At 48.9% G+C, this 18,374-nt stretch overlaps 1 protein-coding gene across 9 annotated transcripts in view; it reads right to left on the reverse strand.

The window, feature by feature from the left end:
- Positions 1-17,969, reverse strand: part of ATP2B3 (ATPase plasma membrane Ca2+ transporting 3) — a 115,259-nt gene extending 97,290 nt beyond the window's left edge. For 2 of the 9 annotated variants that reach the window (XM_075578382.1, XM_075578387.1), the window contains exon 1: positions 17,558-17,963. The gene's annotated coding sequence lies outside the window, so the exon portion shown is untranslated. Of the gene's footprint in view, positions 1-17,557 lie in introns of all 9 variants that reach the window. The other 7 variants (XM_075578381.1, XM_075578380.1, XM_075578383.1 and 4 more) reach the window with 7 other exon arrangements.
- Between the last annotated feature and the right edge of the window lie 405 nt (positions 17,970-18,374).

Genomic DNA, 18,374 nt, shown 5'->3' on the forward strand with positions numbered 1-18,374 from the left:
TCGGATAAGCGACAATTATCCTGGTTTACAAGGAGCAGATTCTCCCTTGGGCCGCGATTATAGTGGGGCGGCGGGCGCGCCTCTCACTCGCGTGACACATGCACTGCGCTGGAGGCGATCGGGCGACGGTGTGGATGCATCACCCGGCTGGTTCACCCTCATTGGCTGAACTGCTCACGTGACGCGGCCGTCGCGTTGCAAAATCTATTTCATTTGTCCCCTCTGCAGCCTGTTGCCTCGTAGCGCTTGGTCGCACGCACTTTGTGCATCTTCATTGGTCTGCATTAGTTTGTTACGGCATTGCGCGCCACCACTACAATCGCGGCCTTCGGGCAGTAAGCAGGGGGTCTCTGGAGCGGAACCACGTTAATTTCGGCTCTGGGGACACCCTGCTCCCCCCAAATACTTGCCTCTGTAGGTGATGCCGGTAGCAGCTGCGCAGGTTTAATTGTCCCGGTCACGCAGGCCAATAGGAAGCTGCAAGGGATGAGGTCACAGTTTCCTATTGGCCGGCAGAGCGCGGGAGCTTTAAATCCGCCATTTTGGAAGCCCCACACAGTCCAGCCAGAGCAGTTACCAGCACCCCTATGGAGGCAAGTATCTCAGGAGGCCTCCAGCGCTGAAATGAGCACCGCTCAGCCCCATAAACCCTCTGCCCAAAACCTAGCACTCTAAAAATAACACAAAGGGATTTCTGCTTTAACTAAACTAATAAACACCACTTTCCCACCCGTTCCTGGTGTGGGCAAGGGCCCCCCAAATCAGCTGTTATTGCCATGAGCCATTCCCGGCATGTGCAGCCATGCCCCTTCCCTGCCACTGAATCAATGGAGAGGGGGGAGAGCAGAGGAAGGGGAGGCTGGACCGGTGGAGTAAAATGCGAGAATTTCAGTTGCTATGACGACAAGAAGTGGATGTGCGGCAGTGACGATCTGCTGTTGTTTTTTTGTATACAGAGCGACAGAAAATGTTTTTCTCTCCATTTGGTTTAGACATGGCAGAAAGAAGGGTGGGTGCAAAGCGGTACGAAGCGTGTTCCTGCCCAAGTCATGAGGACATCACATTTACACATGTGCACTATTGTAATATTCGGTTGCTGGTAAATAATGGTGTGTGTGTGTGTGTGTAATACATAGCAAGTGACACAACATGGTTCTATGTTTCCAATGGTTTCACTGTGTTGTGCGGATCTCAGGAACTGTGGAGCGACACCGCAAACTTAGGGGTTCTCTTGGGGTCCGGAAATGACCTTTGTAGCATTGAATTGATACAATAGGGAATTGTCCGTATGCATCCTTTAGAATCAATGTAGCAAGCTAATTGAAAATGTTTTGTGGCATCAGATGCAGTTTGTGGCGTGGTTACATAAAGCAAATGGCATCTGATGTGCGTTCAGACGCGCTGACCTCACTGGGAGCTGATACTGAGCCCTACAGGAGGGGGTGGGTTGGAGCACAGAATTGTTATGGATCACAGGAGGAAATTCTACCTGTTGGAGATAACACGGAGAGCCGCCTCTGGTTGGACGTGGTTATAGTGTAATCAGCCGGCCGCGGACCTGCGGAGACGCCGCCCAGTGCAGAAACCATCTCCTCCAGTTGAAAATGGCTGGACAAGCGGACAAGACTGCGAATCGGTGCGATTACTTGATAATCATTAGCCGTACGCAGCGCTTTAACGAACGGAGACGGTATGCGTTTAAATGCCTTAAATAGGTCAGCACCGTGATGCATGGAAAGAAATATTTAGGATAAACGCCATTTTCTTGCAATGTCATTAGAAAGCGGATATAATAGTGAATTCCTCGCCACACCGCTGGGCTATGGATCCAGGAACGCTCCGTCACCATTTTGGGGCAACACACATTCCTCCCCCCCCCCCCCCCCCCCACCCCCAAACTGAATGGAACAGGTGTGGGAAACTTCAGTCTTCAAGGGCCCCCAACAGGTTTTCAGGATATCCCTGCTTCAGCACAGGTGGCTCAATCAGTTGCTCAGTCAAAGACTGCACCACCGGTGCTGAAGCTGAGATCCTGAAAACCTGGCCTGTTGGTGGCCCTTGAGGACTGGACTTGCCCACCACAGGAATAGAGCCTGTAACCTGGGGACGGAGTAGGAGGTCAAGTGGTGGGGAGGGGGGTGGGGAAGAAGGAGGTAAAGTGGTGGGGGGGAGAAGGAGGTAAAGAGGGGGGAGTAGGAGGTAAAGCGGTGGGGAGGGGGGGAGAAGGAGCTAAAGTGGTGGGGAGGAGGGGGGGGAGAAGGAGGTAAAGAGGGGGGGAGAAGGAGGTAAAGAGGGGGGAGGGAGGGAGAAGGAGGTAAAGTGGGAGGTAAAGCGGTGGGGAGGGGGAAGGGGAAGGTAAAGCGGTGGGGAGGGGGAGGGGGAAGGTAAAGCGGTGGGGGGGGGAAGGTAAAGCGGTGGGGGGGGAAGAGTAGGAGGTAAGCGGTGGAGAGGAGGGAGTTCTATAGCCCTTTTCTATATGTAAGGCGGCGTTTCCTCCCCACTCAGACAGCGCTGTTCCTCCCCACTCAGACAGCGCTGTTCCTCCCCACTCAGACAGCGCTATGCCTCCCCACTCAGACAGCGCTATTCCTCCCCACTCAGGCAGCGCTATTCCTCCCCACTCAGGCAGCGCTATTCCTCCCCACTCAGGCAGCGCTATTCCTCCCCACTCAGGCAGCGCTATTCCTCCCCACTCAGGCAGCGCTATTCCTCCCCACTCAGGCAGCGCTATTCCTCCCCACTCAGACAGCGCTATTCCTCCCCACTCAGACAGCGCTATTCCTCCCCACTCAGACAGCGCTATTCCTCCCCACTCAGACAGCGCTATGCCTCCCCACTCAGACAGCGCTGTTCCTCCCCACTCAGACAGCGCTATGCCTCCCCACTCAGACAGCGCTATGCCTCCCCACTCAGACAGCGCTATGCCTCCCCACTCAGACAGCGCTATTCCTCCCCACTCAGACAGCGCTATGCCTCCCCACTCAGACAGCGCTATGCCTCCCCACTCAGACAGCGCTATTCCTCCCCACTCAGGCAGCGCTATGCCTCTTCCTTGAGAAGGACTGGTGGGAAGACGCAATAATTGTACTAATTAGCCAATTAAACAGAACTGTTCTCATTAAAGCCATGTTCCGGAGCTCTGACCCCGCTCGCCACGGGAAGCTTAAGGTAAAGGACACGGAGGAGCAGAAAAGATGAAGATTACATAGCTATTTTCCGGCGTTTTTTATCTCCGTCAGCAATTTGTGCTTCCCAGCAACACTGACCTGTAACCCCAGGGAGCAGCCGGGGGGTGTGCGGGTAACGTGTGTGACTTGGTGAGCAGGGAGGGCGTTCGCCAGCCTCCTTACTTACCGAGAGCGCAGAATATCCGGGGGATTCAGCGGCAGGGAGAACCCGGAACATCAGAACATCAGAACATATCTCACCCCAACGCCGAAGGCTACAATAACCAGGTTATCAGAGACGTAATGAAGGAATACAAATACCGGAGGTGACTTGGCCTATAATCCTTTCCGTTAGTCCTGGATGTTGGTGGGGGAGTCGGTTCCCTCGGAGGGGACGGGCGTGCTGCTCTTCGTGCGATAATCTCTTCGCTACCATTCTATACATGGACAGTCGCATATCAAGTCTAGGTATTCAGCAGGGGGCGCTCAACTCCAATCCTCAAGGGCCACCAACAGGTCAGATTCTCGGCATATCCCTGCTTCAGCACAGCTGGCTCAAACAGTCTTTGTTTCAGCACAGGTGGCTCAGTCTTTGACTGAGCCACTGATTGAGCCACCTGTGCTGAAGCAGGGAGTACTTGAACTGTTGGTGCTCCTGGAGGACAGGAGTTGGCCCGCCACTTGTATACAGGATTAATTGAAGCACCCGCACACCCTTCCCCTGACGGAGGAGCTGTGACCCCCAAAACTTTGTGCCCACCTCTTCAACATATAACGAGCATTACATGACTAAACAAAAGTGTGCCCAGTGCGATGGGCACCCTGGGCGCTGTGCCCGGACGTCGCGGCGATCCGCACGGGATATTTCATAGTGTTATTCTTTGTACTATAACATCCCCCCTATATCTATACGCCCTGTTGTATTATACGGTATTAGTGGCTATAGAAGGAATTTCTGCCTGCAGGTGCAAAAGCAGAGCCCTGTACCGCAAAGACGCAGAAAGCACTTTCCGACCTCTTATTGATCTTTGTATGAGATATTGATTCAGAACGTCAAGGTTCCTGACTAAGTGTCATCAGCGAAAGGCAAAACAAATCAATGTGATAACGACGAGGAGAAATAATACTTACAATTTTCCAAGCAAAACAAGTTTTTAATAAAATAATAAGTCCCGTTCAGTGTCAGGCTATTCCTTTCATAGCAACTGTGTACTACTATACAACTAGGGAGACCGGAAGCACTTTGGGATGTGCTTTTAGGATATGCCAATGAACCTTATCTAATGTATCGTAAACACGTGTTTTGCTGCCAGGAGACAGAGTAATGGTTTCCCGATGGTTCGCACAGTCCTCGCGCCTTATGTAGGGTCCCATGTCCGAAATGGAGAAGGCGGACCATATAGCACTCCCCTTTAGGAATGATATAGGACAGGGGACTGGACGACACATTATTGCTATAATAATAATAATAATAGTTCAAAAAATGGTTTAACAGCTCTGCTGCACAGGGAGAAACCATTCTTAAGAGCATCAGGCTTAGAAGCGTCATATGGAGAGAAGGCCTCAGCTGCCCGGAGGATCTTCTCATCACGTCTGTGTTAAAGTGTTTGATATGTTCACATATTCATCTTTTCACTATTTCTGGGCAAACATAACCTACCTTTGCTGAATAGATACAACTTGAGGACCAAGCTACCCAAAGCAATATGTGATTGACACTTCATTTTCATGTGGATTGATGACTAAAGTAAGGATGTATGAATGGGTAAAACATGGTTTATTTGTAGATTCCTTTATTTTTTTTACACCAGGGGCCAAGCTTGATGTATCAGGTGTATAGTATTAGTCACGGAGCTACTCATATGCTTCGTTAAGCAAGTGTGTTTTTAAGGTGGGTCTTAAAGGTGGAGAGAGAGGATGCTAGTCGGGTATTGAGGGGAAGGGCATTCCAGAGGTGCGGGGCGGTCAGTGAGAGGTTTAAGGCGGGAGAGGGCTATAGATACAAAGGGAGTAGAGAGAAGAACGCAAGAGTCGGGATGGTGCATAGCGAGAAATTCGGGCTGAGATGTAAGGAGGGGCAGAAGAATGAAAAGCTTTAAAAGTGAGGAGGAGAATTGAGTGTGAGATACAGGATTTGATTGGAAGCCAGGAGAGGGATTTCAGCAGGGGAGACCCTGAGATAGATTTAGGAAAGAGTAGAGTGATTCTGGCAGCAGCGTTTAGGAAAGATTGTAGGGGAGACAGGTGAGAGGCAGGAAGGCCGGACAGCAGGAGGTTGCAGTAATCAAGACGGGAGAGAATGAGGGCCTGTGTCAGAGTTTTAGCAGTCGAGTAACAAAGGAAAGGGCGTATCTTTGTAATATTGCGGAGGAAAAAGCAACAGGTTTTAGATACGTTTTGAATGTGAGAGAGTAGTCGAGTGTGACCCCTAGGCAGCGTGCTTGGGCTACTGGGTGTATGACTGACCTTCCAACAGTAATGTGGAAGGAGGTAGTGGGCCAGGTTTGGGAGGCAGTATGAGGAGCTCTGTTTTTGCCATGTTAAGTTTAAGTCAGCGGGTGGCCATCCAGGATGATATCGCAGAGAGACATTCAGAAACTTTGGGCTGCACAGCAGGTGTAAGGTCAGGGGTCGTAAAGTAAATGTGTGTCATCAGCATAGAGGTGGTATTTGAACCCAAGAGATGTAATTAGGTCACCTAGAGAGAGTGTGAAAAGAGGTCCCAGGAGAGAGCCCTGGGGTACCCCCACAGAGGGGTCGATGGAGGAGGAGGTGTTGGCAGAAGAGACGCAGAAAGTACGATGGGAGAGGTAAGAGGAGATCCAGGATAGAGCTTTGTTACGAGTGAGAAATAAATAAAGCACAGCATCCTTTTTGGTAACTGGCCAGCCCAGCAGACTCAAACACTTTGCACAACTGTGATGATGGAAATGAGATACGCTAGGCCTTCTGTTGGTGAAACATGCCAGAACCCCCCTAATGCATGATTTTAGGTAACGTACAAGGCAAAATGAACCCCCTCGGTGCAGCAGAAGTACTCCATCATGGCAATTACTTGCTGCAGTGAGCAGCCTCCTTACACCCCACAGCCTATTGCATAGTTAGAGATTCGGTACTTATTTTTATAGTAAAATCTGCGTTTTATTTTATTAACAATCCTGAGTTTATCACTGTTGATAATGGGGGGTGGGGGGGGGGTTGATTTTTATGGCCTACTTTTAGGTGTCACACTGCCCAGGTGTCGCCCTCTCCTCCCACCTGTGGCTGGGCGGCTACAAGAGGTGGAACTCGCAGGAAATGACGCTTGTACGTCCGATTTTTATTGGTTTCAGCCAGAAGGGTAAGATGATGAAACTGTAGTGTATGGTATAGTAACATTGTGTCACTGACTGGAAGATAATGGCGTGACTTTCTTCCTCGGCTGTGAAATCGGTCCTGGATGGTTTTAACACCACATGTTACCATTGGCCGTTGGTTTACATGTCCTTAGCCGCTGATTGTTTGATATCACATAAGAGCAGATTTGTCAGTGCTGTCAATTCATAAAGAGCGTCTGGGAATCCATATTCCTTAGTCCTGAGGTGTCTGCTTCCACCAGACAGCAGGAGGCAAGATGATTAACAAATGTCCATTTTATCTAACTGCGTAATAGGGAAAAGACCCTTCCAAGAGCCTGCAAACCTAATCATTCTGAAGAGCCGAGTCCTTCTTTTTAAAATGAGTTTATGACAGATGAAGAACTCCAGACCCAGCGCTGGAAGATACTGACTTGCGGGATCGGTGCAAGACGTTAAGCAGCCAAAATGAGCACACACTCCGCCGGTCTCGTGCTCCGTGTCACAGACGGGAGATTAAGAAAGCTGCCCTGGCGAATGGATTTCTATCGCAGTATGACGACGTAACTATAAACTGCTAATGCAAACACACTGACTCCATTTCTAAAAACCCTTCCTCGGCCATCCCCCCCCCCGACTGATCCCACCGTCACTGACACTGGAATGTTTTCTTACCAGATGTCTCACGCTGGCCGTGGCGGGTGTGCCACGTGGCAGGGGTGCCACTCACAAAAATCTTACATCCACAATGTTTGTTATACAGAGAATCCAACTGCGTTAGAGCCATATTTCCTAAGCAGTGCTACGCTGTAGGGCACGGGCGGCCAACTCCAGTCTTCAAGGGCCACCAACATGTCAGGTTTTCATGCTTCACCCTGCTTCAGCACAGGTGGCTCAATCTGTAGCTCAGTCTTTGACTGCACTCCCTGTTCTGAAGCAGGGATATCCTGAAAACCTGACCTGTTGGTGGCCCTTGAGAATGGTAGTCGGCCAATCCTGCTGCACGGGATCCAATGATCCGTTCATGTGTATGCAGTACAGAGCACGCTCATGGCTTCATATTAAGACAGATGGGGGAACCGCCGTGTTGCAGATCACACGCGAGCCGGAGGGCAGGCATGTATTGTTGCTCCCGACGTAAAATATCAATATATTGACCCAATTTCTCGTGCTCCCATTGCATGTTTAAAAAAAAATTCTATCCCTGGCAAAGAAATCAAAAACAAAAAAAACTAACTCCACGCAGAAAATGAATACGCCGGCAGATTGCGCTCAGTGAATTTCCCTCGCTGCCAATTCTGTGCGATGGAAAACCACTGGGACCGGGAGGGAAGACGACTCTCTCTGTTTGACCTTATGGCTGATCAAATAAAATAAAACCCACAGGAGCCCGATGTAATATCGGCTTCAGCCGCATTACCACAACTCGTCTCTCATAACACTTTAAAGATCCATGAGGTCAAAACCAGTTTTCTTACAAATCCCTATTAAATTTGTTTGCATGTTTATGGAGGAAGTAGAAATGAGCGCAGAATTGCAGTTGTCCTGTTATGTTTTTCTTTCCGGGGGGGGGGGGGGGGGAGGTTGATGGGTTGAGATGGGTTCTACAGCTGAAATGCCTGTCACTCATGCCTGGTGCTGGGAGTACACTTACTGGATCCCTGGTACTGTGTGCACGGAGAAGCCTTCGCACACGTTGTGGATTTTAACACTGTTGAGAAATGCAAAAATATTTGATATAAACCAGGATTCTTCAACTGGTGGTGGGGTTGCCGGAGGTTCAGTGTTGAACCGGGTGGTCCTGAATTTATAAAGGACACACTGTCCAGTAAAAAATGAGAGGGAATACTGGACGTGTGTGTGTACCGGTATTACCTCTCTAGACATGTATGTGTCCGGTATTACCTCTCTGGACACAGTGACCTGACCGGCTTGGGGGGCCGTGGGATTTCCCGAAGCAGGGAGAGAGCTGGGTTGCTGCTAGGTAATGCAGCCAATCAGGAGGCGGTGTAAGGAGCCTGGGGGTGGGGCCAAGGAGAGAAGGAAACAGCATGGAGCGGAGAGAGGTGTGTGTGTGTCGAGTGCGTCACACCGTATACCATTGTGTCCAGTATTTTTTGGGAAGTCATCTGACAACCCTAACTGGTGGGCCGAAGGTCAAATACGGCCCAAAGGTCAAATACGGCCCACAAAGAGCCTTGATGTGGCCCTTGGACCCTCTGACCCGGCTAATTTCATGCGTGAGGTGTAGGCAGCTAAATAACAAATGTACAAGCAGAAAAACCCTCAGAAATCGCTCAAGGTGATCCAATGTAAGGGTGGGATACGGAGCTCGTACTTTCTGGAGTTCATTTCATCATTACTATTCCCAGTGTATCCAGTTCATTATCAAAGGAGTGAGCATTGTCACATCTCCATATCTCTATCTCTATCTCTCTCTCTCTCTCTCTCTCTCTCTCTCTCTCTCTCATATAAGAGAATCAAAGATCAAATAGGGTCTGAGGTCTCACAGCAGATAGGAGAATGGGGGGCCACGGGGCTCTTATCTGTCACATCCTGTTTCTGAGCTGGGTCGGTGAGAGGGCCCCCACTCTTAATTGACACACAGTGTAGCTGTATTTCTGGGCCAGTGCATGACCTATGAGAACCTCCTCTGTAAATCCTTACAAGTCCTGATGGGGATCTGTAACTGACCAAGTGCATATCCGATTGGGGGAATTAGGTACAGACATTAAAAATCGTGTGGGCGACATACTGTGGGGCAGATGTGCACCCTGTCGTTACAGAAGTTCGCCTTCATTCACCACCCTTATGGTAAACGAAACGGCTTGAGGAACGTGCGCTGTTTTTTTTTAAACCTGCTTACCTGGCAGAAATCGGAGTATAGCGCACAGTGTCGCCACATACTTCCTATGCTACCAAGCTGCGCCCCTCGCAGCTCGCCGGCAACACGAATAACGTGGCGAATTGCATTGGGAAAAGATCAGCGAAATGGCAAACATTTTGCCTTCACTGCAGCATTGCGCCACATAACTTCCGTACAGTACGTGACACCCAAGATGCTCAGTAATTAAATAAAAATGATGTTAACAAAGTACCATTTACCAGGTGCCTGCAGTCCTGTCCTGACACCCCTGGCTAGTTCTTCTGCAGATAATTCAGGGTAACCCGTATGTACGTCATGTTGCCAAAGCAGCACTGGAATAACGCCTCACGATATCGTGCGCTGAATAAAACTGGGGTGGCTGATTTGAAACCCGACACGGGGTTTGCCATCTCCAAACTATACTCAGAAATCCTAATTCTGAAATCGGCATCCTTATTTAACCCACACTGAATGGTCCTGTATGGGGGGAGGCGGTTCAGAACCGGGTCACAGTGTAGTATACGGATTCTGCCAGCACAGCTCATTTTTCTTTAGCTTTATGAGTTTTTCCTAACAGTTCTAAAAATATTGTGGGTCTCTGGATGAAGAAAGGGGTGTGACGCTTTTGCATTAAAAAATTGCTAATGTCTTTCTGAAGCTGGACATATTTATCACGTGGTTTTTCTACGGCTGCAGAATTGGGCGCATGCTGTCCGAAGAGAACATGACTTGCGTCCCCTTGGAAGGTGATGGGGGAAACCAACCCAGAAAACCGTCAACCAAAGTAACGCAAGCCGCAGGTGGGCTCGTACAGAGACCTGCACCGATATCCTAACGTCACTCCGCCCCAACGCCTCCCACCAGCGCCATAAATCCCTCACCTCGCCGCAGACAAAACCACAATATGCTGCAAGTATGTACGACAGATGGTGCCTGCCGTAACTTGCTTATATAAAGACGTTGCGCCGTTATTTGCACTTTGGTACATAACGCCCATCGTACATTCCGCTCAAAAACCGTCAGCCTCCTGCCCCCTCTGCCCCGTTGTCGCTCCGCCAGCGGTTCTGTTCCGGGCTGCTTGGGTGGCGATGGGGACCTTTTTTGCAGCTGGCGTGGGGTAAGGAGAAGCAAAATAATGGTTGTGGGTGTAACGCCACAGGGAGCGACACTTACGCACATCCCAACGCCAAATCCAAGTCTCCCACCCACCAAAGTGACTTGCGTGCTTTCACATACAGATGTATTTAAGGAAAGTGACATTTTTGTCACGGCTCAAGCGGCACCATTTAGCATTTCAGTTTCACCATTTCACACGCACAGTGGTTTGAAAAGCAAGTGGGTGCTGCGTCTTTTCACGTCGCGTTTGAAAGGCAGTCGCCTAGGCATAATTGCACTGGTTTATTCAGAAGGGTTTAGCAGTCGGTAAGTTGTACAGATGGAGCCACACGGGCTGTCCCCAGAACCACGGGAACAAAAAGGCGGAATGGCGGAGGTGACAGCCGCGGGGACCCGTGGCGTCTTCATACTTCCGAGATGGGGTGTGGTCCCCAGAGCTGAACCAGACATTTGTCATTTTTCGATGCCGGTTGAAAAAAAAAAAAAAAAAACTACAAATATGGCCAAACAGTCACGAATACAAAGTTACAACATCACGCCCAAGCGAACTCTGACCCCGCAGGCGCATGCTAATGGATTGGGAATGAGGGGAGAGGTCAGGGGCCCTTGGATGAGCTGCAAGAGACCCTGTTCATATAGGCAAACAAAGCTGCTGCTTTAATAGGGTTATAGTTTAGGGCTGTGTGAATCTCTCTGTGTGTACAGTTTGTATGTTCAGTATATATCCATATTAGTATAACGCCCCCAGTGTGCACGGCGCTGCACAGGAACGCAGCAGAATAATACAATTCCGCTATTAGGGGGTTGCTGATTCAACATTTAAGCCAAGATCATTCCTGGCTAACTGTTTCACAGAGCGGGCTAGTGGACACTAATGAATATAATTATATAAGGATTATCGGGTTTCTGTGATGTTGTAGTGAACCGCACAGGTTATCGTCTTTGTAAATCCACTGGTTGCCAACGCGAGGCTTCTGATCTTGGAAATAACGGCTTCACAAGGAAGGCGCCGGTTTCAAGAACCTGTTATTTGGACTTCAGTTCAATGTAAGTCTGATACAGGTGAATGGGACTGAAGGTGTGGCAAGTCATGGCACCATGTACCCAGCGATGTCTTGTGCTCGCTCACCGCGGTGAACGCTTGCCGGGAGCACTTGCTATTACTCATGACAAGAGTGAATTAGTCATTCATAATGAGAAATTCAATAACACATATGTGCTGGGTTACATTCCCCATATGCGGATTAACAAGCTGCTAGGTGGGTACACATTATCTCGACACGGCGATGTTTATTTAACCCTTTAATGGCAGAAGGCTACTATTGAAATTAAAGGGATAATCACTAAATTATAAGAAGAAATGACACATCATGAACTCACTTGCTATGCCACAGTGGGGGCCGTGTATAAAGCCCCCACGGGTTATTCTGCTGTTAATGTGACAATGATTTCACATTTGGAGCATGTATCTCTTAGTGTCAATGTATTCAAGCATCTATTGCCCCTAGTTTGCCTGGCTGGTGTAATTGGATTCACTCAGGGGCAGTAAGAGGAGCGATTTGATGCATATGTGCCCAGGATTCAGCTCATGGCTGACCAGTGTAAGACCGGACTTGAAACTAATTGTAATAGGAGGAGAAATCTTTAACGCCTGTGTAACGAGGGACTGTCAACGCGCCCAGAGGTTTGTTTAGTGCACAGGCCCTTATACAGGACACTATACAATGTCACGGTTTGTGGACATACTAACTTAAACCTCCTCAACATTGTTTCCTAAAGGCCTGATGTGTTAAAGAATGAGACATTAGCAAAGCTCCCGCCTCGTATTCTGTGAAGCGGAGCAGCATGCAGAGACTGAGACTATAATCCTCAAGGGCCAGCAACAGGTCAGATATTAAGGATATCCCTGCTTCAGCACAGGTGGCTCAATCGGTCCCTGCTTCAGCACAGGTGGCTCAGACAAAAACTGAGCCACCTGTGCTGAAGCTGAGACTGAGCCACCAATGCTGAACCTGGGACTGACTGAGCTGCCTATGCTAAAACTGGGACTGATTGACACACCTGTGCTGAAGCAGGGATGTCCTAAATACCTGACCTGTTGTGGGGTCTTGAGGGCTAGAGTTGAGGACCCCCGCTTTTAGAGTTCTCATCATTAATAACCATGCTGGCAATTATGGTTAACCGCAAACATTTGTGAGCCAGGACCTGCTGTAAGGGAATCCTTTGCCACCATGGGCAACTTTCCAGAGCCATCTCCTGCCCGCGTCCTCAGCCGGGTACCACTCTCCTCACCTGGTTTACTAGCACAAGTTACTCTGTGTCAAAAGCAAGTCACTGAAAGGTTCATCTTAACAACTGAATCATCACATAACACCGGCACAGAGACACCGACGGCAGATATTGCTTAGTGCACCAAATCTGCGCATCCTCAGAGCGCTTCTTGTGGTCCATATATTCCCTAACCATACATATTCCCTAACCATACCATATATATTCCCTAACCATACATATTCCCTAACCATACCATATATATTCCCTAACCATACATATTCCCTAACCATACCATATATATTCCCTAACCATACCATATATATTCCCTAACCATACCATATATATTCCCTAACCATATATATTCCCTAACCATACCGTATATATATTCCCGAACCATAAATCCCTTTACCGTATTTCCCCGGACTACTTTAGCCGGGGTGTCGCTCGCATCTCCACCATGGGAGATATTCAATATTGTCCAACGAGGGTTTTATTGGCGCCCAAAATGTGCGCAAATACTTGTTTTTACGGAACTAGGCAGGATCAGGATTGTAAAAAAATGTTAGCAGCTGAAGCCCCAAACTATTTTGGCAAAAGCGATGTGTTTTTTTTATGCTGAATGGGCTTTTAACGGGGTCGTTTTATTGTCCATAACGGCCGATCCGGAAGTTTTCAGCCCAAAATCCTTATTAAATTGTAACTTTAGACCGAACGTCTGTTTCTGATAATAATCTTAATTTTCAGTTCAGAGACAGATTCCTTGATTAGCATTTCAGTTTCTCTAGAAAGTACGATCTTCCTCTATCTTCTTCTGAAAGCCACTAGCACCCCTCCCCCCCCCCCCCCCCGTTACACCAGGGCTCAAGTATCCCCAACAGATGGGGTCTTAAGGATATCCCTGCTTCAGCACAGGTGGTGTAGCTAAAATGACAAAGACACTTATTGAGCCACCTGTGCTGAAGCAGGGATAGCCTTAAAGCATACATGCCCATGGAGCATGGGTGGCTACCTCTAGGCCAACAAGTCAGGTTTTTAGGATATCCCTGCTTCAGCACAGGTGGCACAATCTGAGGCTCAGTCTTTGATGCAGCCTCAGATCAACGTTTCGGTCCCGGTTAGGACATTTGTCATGATGGTCCAATCGGGTCCTAAATCCTTACATTTGTCATCAAGTCCTCTGGAGTGACGGCTATTAATATTTGTCCACATTGAATGCTGCTTGCCGTGGCAGGCCGAGCACCCGTGGCAGGCTGAGCACCCGGATATATGCGAGCGCTCCTTTTTAAATACAACATTTAAGTGGTGCTAAGACATGTCACGTTACAGCTTAGCACTATGAAGCGAATATGGCCCAGGGTTTTTAACCTGCAGACACGGCTAGGAACGGACTCTGGATATCCCGAAAACAAAAAAGTATTTTCTGCAGCATTTAAAAATGTAAAAATAAATAAATAAATTGTTAGCCAATATCCTGACGCCCTGGCATAAACATTTTAACAAGGGCTAGTTCCTCGTTCCTTCACGCTTATTCATTCACGCAAGAAACATACTAAATGAGTCCTCATCATTTTCGCCCATGTCATTACCCAGAATCCCCGGCGGCGGTGGGAGCGTGGTATGCTGTGTGATTATGGGGTTGAGGACCTCTCCGAGCCATGTGAATGTTCACCACCCACGCAGCCACATCATGTCCAGAGGAAAGGTAGAATTACCAGAGCTGGTCTGACAGCCCTGCCGCAAAGGATGCTGTTTACCACGGTCACACTCCATCACGTACCTGTATGCCGCACTGTGCGTGGCAATGCCGGGGGGTACTTCTGACTTCTAACCAAGGGCTCACAAAATGGAAGCCACAATCCTTATGAGCCCAGACAATGAACCCATAAGCTGCCGCAGTAAATTGACGCTAACCGGACAATCTCTTAGGTTAAACTTCTGTCTATTTTTGTGGGCAATCTCTATCCCACGGGTGCTCAACCCCCCCCTTCCCCAAACCCCCAACAGGTCAGAATTTCAGGATATCCCAGCTTCAGCACAGGTGGCTCAATCAGAGGCTCCTCAGTCTTTGACTGAAGCTGGGGCTGATTGAGCCACCTATGCTGAATCAGGGACTGATTGAGCCACTTGTGCTGGAGCAGGAACTGATTGAGCCACCTGTGCTGAAGCAGAGATATCCTGAAAACCTGACCTGTTGGGGGGTGAGGGGCATGAGGACTGGAGTTGAGCACCCCTGCCCTAGGGAACTCGTTTCAGGCACCTTGCTTTGTAAACATCTAGCATATATTTTTTAGGGATCAACAAGAAACTCCATATATTGATAACAAAGTTATTATGATTGGGGATATACTACTACTACTACTACTACGGATATACTACTACTACTGGGGATATACTACTACTACTACTACTACTACTACTGGGGATATACTACTACTACTACTGGGGATATACTACTACTACTACTAGGGATATACAACTACTACTACTAGGTATATACTACTACTACTACTACTACTGGGGATATACTACTACTACTACTACTACTACTACTACTAGGGATATACTACTACTACTAATACTGGGGATATACTACTACTACTACTGGGGATATACTACTACTACTACTACTACTACTGGGGATCTACTACTACTACTACTACTACTAGGGATATACTACTACTACTACTGGGGATATACTACTACTACTACTACTACTACTGGGGATCTACTACTACTGATAGTAGATTGATGAGGGGGTGGGGGGGTACCACATTTCTTTAAAGCTACATGATGGATTGTCGTTTAGATAAACGTTCCCCTGTTCCTACAGAAACCCCGCCTGTAAAAGGTACTGCTCCCTCATTAAGGAATGCAGGGGTTTTCATTAAAAAAAATTCTAAATATTAACACCCGTCCCCAAAAGAGTTCTTCTATTTTAGCAGTCTCCCTATGCCACCCGCTGTGGGGTTTCACACCTCCCGTCTTCATTTCCCCCAAATCTGGCGGTGAAAAGATAAGAGATGGAAAAAGCAGACAGTGATAGAGAGGTATCCCAACCCAGCACGTCTCCCCGACACCTGTCTGCAGCGAAACGCGAGCGGACATTTCGGAAGTGGAATCCCAGAAGTAAGGTCATTTAAGTGTAGGGCAGGGGCGGCCAACGCCAGTCCCCAAGGGTCACCAACAGGTCAGGTTTTAAGGTTATCCCTGCTTCAGCACAGGTAGCTCAATCAGTCTCTGCTTCAGCAAAGCTGGCTCAATCAGTGGCCCAGTCAAAGACTTAGCCACCTATGCTGAAGCAGAGACTGATTGAGTAGGGATAGCCTTAAAACCTGACCCGTTGGTGGCCCTTGAGGACTGAAGTTGTCCTCCCCTGGTGCAGACTGATGAACCAAGGCTATCTCACACTGGGACACCATGTTCTTAACTAACCCTAGCAGCAATTCTATCCCTTCTGGGGAATAAAGAGAAGCCTGTGAGGTGGAAACCAGTCCCGTTTCAGAATCATCCAAATGGTTCTTGAAACAGGACAGGCCACAGGCTAGTCCGGCCTAATATACAACACAGGGGCACGGCGGAGAAATGGACGGTAAAGCCATTGGATTTTAGGGGTGGGAGGTCCCCAAACCCCCCCCCCCTCCTCTCCGAAATGTCACTCCTGGAGAATACAACGCCATGCCCAATACTCAGGGCCCCACTCAACAAGATCTCTCTCCCCCTCCTCTTTACCTTCCCTCCCACCATCCTAATTAACTGCTGCTGAGATACTCCTCTGTCACTCTGTGACTGCCGTCCAATCAGGATTAGGGACAGGCTGCGTTGTGTGTCGGAGCCGGATCCCTCCCCCTACCCTGCAGCTGAATAAAAAGAAGAAAAAACGACATTGCAATGCACCAATACATCAGCGGTGGTACCCAAGCACCGGGCAGGTGTGCCAACCTGAATGCCAGGCTTCCTGCTATGCCTGCCCTGAGCCGCCTGCCTCTTATTCTGCAGTATACGCCGTGCAGCTCGCGCCAATCTGCATGTACCTATCACACACTGATCCCCTTTATTCCACCCCCCTCTGTCCTCCACCCCCCCAGGTCATGTGTAATTAGGATGCTTATTTAGCCATAATAAAGAGGAAAGGGAAGCTGTGAGCATGATTCCCAAACCACAGCTGTGTGACCTCCTCTCCATCCTTAATGAAGGCACAGAGGGGACTGCAGGGGACTTCCTGCACCCAAAGCAGAACCATCAGAGAGGATTCCCAAATCTGCAGCCACCACATGGGGACAGTAACACGGCAGATTAGCAGAGCAGGGTGTATTATATTTAATTTCGTCACCGGATGCAGGATTAGGTGAAATCCAGGTCTCCCAATGCAGAATGCCCAGGGGAGAAGGTCTCATATTCTGAGCTCCCTTCACCCCTCACCTATCTCTCTCCCATCCACAAACTGGGAAATACAACCTTCTGCAAGCAGACAAGATGCACATCCTAGAGAGACACACACACACACACACACACACACACAATTCCTCATTGCCCTGCATGATGGTGTATGCTCCAGTTTGTTGCAGAGGATAAATAACCCTCATTTTATGCCTAGCATCACCTTCCTTTATAATAAGACTTATGCTATAAGTGAATAGAGAAACAGAGTCAGGGAGACAGAAAAAGGCAGCTGTGAAAATGTAAAAACCCAAAAAACTCAAATCTCTGTTACCCTTTCATGCAAAACCCAAAGCACATATAGCTATTCTCATGCAAAAGAACCAGTACACACAGCACCTTAGCAATGGGGAATAATCACTTACCAGGCCATGGTGGATGGAGGGAGGGAGGCAGGAATCAGGGGAGACTTGGCTTCTTCTTTTTTTGTTTGAACCAAAAGAAAGAAAATGAAAAAAAGCTGGAAAATGATGTAAAATTGGTTCCAGCAGCTGGTGCTGGGGAACTACATGCCTCTTGGGTGGAGCCAGGACTCTGTGCTCTGGTCCATCTGCAGACTTAAGCAACCCAGGAGTATGGGAAAGGGAAGGGGGGCAGGGGGGAGGGACAATAAGGGGTGTCTGATGGAAAAGGAGACCCCCCAGAGGTCACAGTGCTGGGCACAGCCCCCCTGTGACAATGTCAGCCCTGTGTGCGGTGGGCTGACTTCTCAGCATGTGATCTTTGTTTCAGGGGAAGGACACAAGCGCTGAATTCCCTTTGCCAACCCACAGATGAAAATGGTTCGGTCCAAGCCCACTGTATCGGGGATGGCACAGGCATTGGTTGTACCTGCCACTGCTTCCCCTGTTCTGCAATGCTCTATCTAGCTGCTAGCATTAGCTGCACACACCCCCCCCCCCCCGCCCCCCAGACTTCTCTCCCCTCCCAAGGAGCACCTCTTTAATCCCTTAACTACCATTTAAAAAAAACCTCAAGCAAGAAAACAAAGAGAGGCACAAAAAAAAGGGGGCTCCCAAATCCTGTGCAGTGGGCTGCCATGCTGAGGGGGGGCGCGTGTGCTACAATGTGACACATGCTAGTGGAAGGAGAATTAGGGGGGGGGCAGGTTTAACCCTTTCAACAACAGAGAGCAATGCCAGGGGGTCACCGGTTCCATCAATGTACTGCAAGTGTGTGATG

Source organism: Ascaphus truei, chromosome 21 (assembly GCF_040206685.1).
Source record: "Ascaphus truei isolate aAscTru1 chromosome 21, aAscTru1.hap1, whole genome shotgun sequence".
Taxonomy (NCBI): domain Eukaryota; kingdom Metazoa; phylum Chordata; class Amphibia; order Anura; family Ascaphidae; genus Ascaphus; species Ascaphus truei.